Raw genomic sequence first — 4082 nt, forward strand, 5'->3', positions numbered from 1 at the left:
GGCCGGCAGCAGGGGACCGGCGGCCTGCTCTTATGGGGGAATAACCCCGGGCACCGGCACAGGTGAGGAGCGGACCGGCCGGGAAAGCCGCTGTGTGGAGAGGGACCGTGCAGTCCTCGTGGACAGCCAGTTGACTGCGAGCCAGCAAAGTGCCCGTGTGGGCAAGAAGGCCTATGGCCTCCTGGGGTGCACTAAAAAGAGCATGGCCAGCTGGTCAAAGGAGGTGATCCTCCCCCTCTATTCTGCCCTGGTGAGGCCCCATCTGGAGTGCTGTGTCCAGTTCTGTGCCCCCCAGTTTAAGAAGGACAGGGAACCACTGGAGAGAGTCCAGCGGAGGGCTACGAAGATGATCAAGGGAATGGAGTATCTCTCTTCTGAGGAAAAGCTGAGGGTCCTGGGTCTGCTTAGCCTGGAAAAGATTGAGAGGGGATCTTACCAATGCTTATAAACATGTGGGTGGGTGTCAAGAGGGTGGGATCAGACTTTTCAGTGGTGCCCAGCAACAGGACAAGAGACAACAGGCACAAGCTGGAACATGGGAAATTCCATCTCAAAAGGAGGAGAAACTTCTTTACTTTGAGGGTGCCAGAGCACTGGAACTGGCTGCCCGGAGAGGTTGAGGAGTCTCCTTCTTTGGTGATACTCAAAATCCACCTGGGTGCATTCCTATGTAGCCTAGCTTGCCCTAGATTTGGCAGTGGGAGTTGGACTAGATGATCTCCAAAGGTCCTTTCCAACCTTTCCTTACCATTCTGTGATTCTGCATAAAAGCAGGAAGCTCTCTCTTGCCTGCCAAAGCCCCACAACACTAAAAAAAATCAGATTTGTGGTGGCGTTCCATGGAGTGATAACTAACATTCACTGTAACTAGACACAATTGCCAGTGAAAGATATTTCACAATGATTTTGGCGACCCTGGATGCTCCTAAGGCAGAAGATTGAGTACTATCTTCACCTACCCTGAGAGGCAGTCCCACTTTTGCAGAAAAGCTGCCTGATCTTGCTGCAATGGGTCAGAGATTTGTGCTTTCTACTAACAGGGCAGTGCTTACATACCTTAGTGATGTCTAAAGAACAAAGTTAAAAGTTTATCAAGAAGTTTCAGTTGGGACACGGTTGAGGCATCAAGGAATGTACCTAACCTTGAGTAGTATTTGAAACAGAACAATGTGTCTAACGTGTTCCTTTGCAGCTGCTGACTTAGGCAGAAGATGACAAAAATTGTAACTTGTGAACCAAATTGGAGCCAAGAGTGTATCCCAAACTAACTTTGGGTAATTATAACACTAAAATACACACCCCTTTGTGAATAATAAGCATGCTAATCAGGTAACCTCCCTAAATGTATTAAACATGAACTTAGATGCACATGTATAGTTAGGCGTGCTGAATGAATCATTATTGACCAATCAGCTGTATTTTATTGTTGTAATCACTGTGCAGTTTGAAAGGTGAAGTATGCTGGCTGCTGTTAGGAGCCCGGCACACAGTTTTGCAGAATTGAAATAAAAACCAGTGCCTCAACTCAGTGTGTTGGCTCTTGCACACTGGGTGAAGAACCCTCATTTCGGGACAACATTAGGACTCCCAAATGCTTAGCCTTTCTCAATCAGACGTTACTTCTGCTAATTTCAAATCCCTGAATTTCAGTGACAAAGATAATTTTCATCAGCACAAAGTGTCGTAAAGGAGCATGAGTATAAAAGTTGTGACCTGTTGCATGAGCCATCTGTGTTAACTGGTTCAATTGCTTGGTGCATGTGAAGTGGGTTAAGCACAGCTTTCACAGAGCCTTCCACATGCCCCACAGCAGGAGCCCATCCTACTAGACTTTTTCTTTTTATAGACTATATACTAGAATTGTTATATATCATGAAGAAAGCTAGAATTCATGAATTTTATTCAAGAACTTTTATTAACTGAAATGTGAACACCATTGCAGAGAGATTTTACATTGACAAAAAGATTGAAAAGTACATCAGAAAGCTACAGACTTCAGGACAATATTGATCTTACAAGTGAAAAGGCTAACAGATTTTAAAGCCAGCATTTTTAATATTAAGAACTTAAAAAATACATTTTAAAGCATTTTCCTTCAGATACACTTAGAAACAATGAATTCCTGAGCAACTATTTTCATACCAGTATTTTCCAACCAATGTACATACTGCATATGAAATCTACTTTCTATAATTTCTTAAATTTTAGAAATCTACAAAACATTTGGATCTGGTTCATAGAATAATTGTGCTTCAAGTCACTCTGTTGCTACAGTAATGACAATACAATAACTTGGATGTTCCAGGTTGCATATAAATTCTGAAATTGTGGAAAAAAATGCCTAGCTTGTATTGCAAGGCTAGCAATGAAATGGTTTCTGCAAATGGAAATAAGTTTGCTTTAAATATTGGATGATCTGTTTCTCTGCTGGAAAGGATATTGTTTATTCTGCATATTATTCAGAACATGCAATTTAATTTATAAATATGTTTTTTTGAGAGACCTGCTGGGACAACTAAAGGCAAAGATTTTCCAGAGACGACTACCTGCACTTAACAGCATGGCAGAAATACAATCAGCTAATGACTGCTGACGTGTTTTTTTCTGGGCAGTACTTTTTCAGACCAGCATCCTCAGTATTGCTGCATTTTACACCAGGACTAAAAAAATATATGAAGCACAATATAAAGATTTCAGAAGACCAGATAGTGCTGAGTATCTCTGAACAATATAGTGCATACATGGAACTGCTGGTTGTGTTATTCCAGATGATGAACGGTATTTGTACTTGGAATAAAAAAAAAAATATATTTTTTAAGATGAAAAATAAACAACACTAAAGCAGCCCAGGAGCTCCTTCCGAGTGTAGCTGAGCAGTAGTTTCCTCTTCCTTTTGGAATGAAGGAGACAAGGATGAGAATTAGGAGTAGTCTACAACATTATGAATAGTAAAAAATACGATTTGACATCATTTTCTTTCTGCATGGATTCTGTATGTAGAAAAATCTGCCTCTTCCAAGACATGTAAAATTTTCTGTCCTACTGAAGGGATATTTTCTACAAGTGACTTCTACAAAGATTTCTAGCATCCTGTAAAAATTCTACTCAGTGCTACATGTCTGTAAAACTGACCATTGCAGTCTTTGTAAGAATTGAAGCAAAATCTTTCAATTTTTACTGATGTCAAATTGAGGTGAAGGTACTCAGCAGCTCACAAAAACAGACCCAAAAGCATCATTGTCCAAAAAAATATGTTAAATAAAGACAAGTTCCAAGACAAGCAGAATCACAAAGTAGAACAGGACATTAAACCTTCCAAAAATAAAAGAGGAAGATGTAAAAAAAATACTTCCTTATGTCTAACTGAGTATAATATGTCATCTTGAGTATAAGCCCAGCTTTTAGCATATCAGCACTGCACAACTAATTCAGACATTTTTCTATATTACTCTTGACAGATATAATAGCTTCTCTTAAAAACTTAGCTTACACGGGAGAGATGTACTTTAAGCCTGACTTGGTAATTTTCCAAATTTATCACCAAGACAGGGAGTTTCTAATTAAGGAAAAATGTTAACAGATACATTTTCACAGATACAAACTAAACAACGCCCAGAAATGCCAAGAGATGATGTAGTAGTATCCCCAAAGTATTTTTTCTCTTGGAGCTTCTAGGTCATTATGTTACCTTTAATAAATAAAAAATAGAAAAACACTTAACAATGATAGGCAAATGTGTGAGACAATGTAAATGGATAAATACACCTCATCTGTAGATCTGTCTGAAAAATTGAAGGTTGCTTTTAAAAACAGCATGGTACACTTTATTTCTCTTGTTTGGTTTTTTTCCCTTAGGAATGTAGAAAATGCAGCCACAGATCAGATGAGGGGTCCAGCTCTTCAAGTATTCTGTTTGCCAGGGACCAATGTGTGTAACGGATAGAAAGTGAATGACCACTTCTCATGTATAGGACTATTTCTACTCATAGTAGAAGCTGATCTACTCTACTCAGCTGATCCACAGTAGCTGATTTCAGCATTTTGCCAACTCTTCAGCCTTTAATAAGGCTTTACTACTTTTG

The sequence above is a fragment of the Calidris pugnax genome, unplaced genomic scaffold, assembly GCF_001431845.1.
Source record: "Calidris pugnax isolate Ruff unplaced genomic scaffold, ASM143184v1 scaffold178, whole genome shotgun sequence".
Classification (NCBI taxonomy): Eukaryota; Metazoa; Chordata; class Aves; order Charadriiformes; family Scolopacidae; genus Calidris; species Calidris pugnax.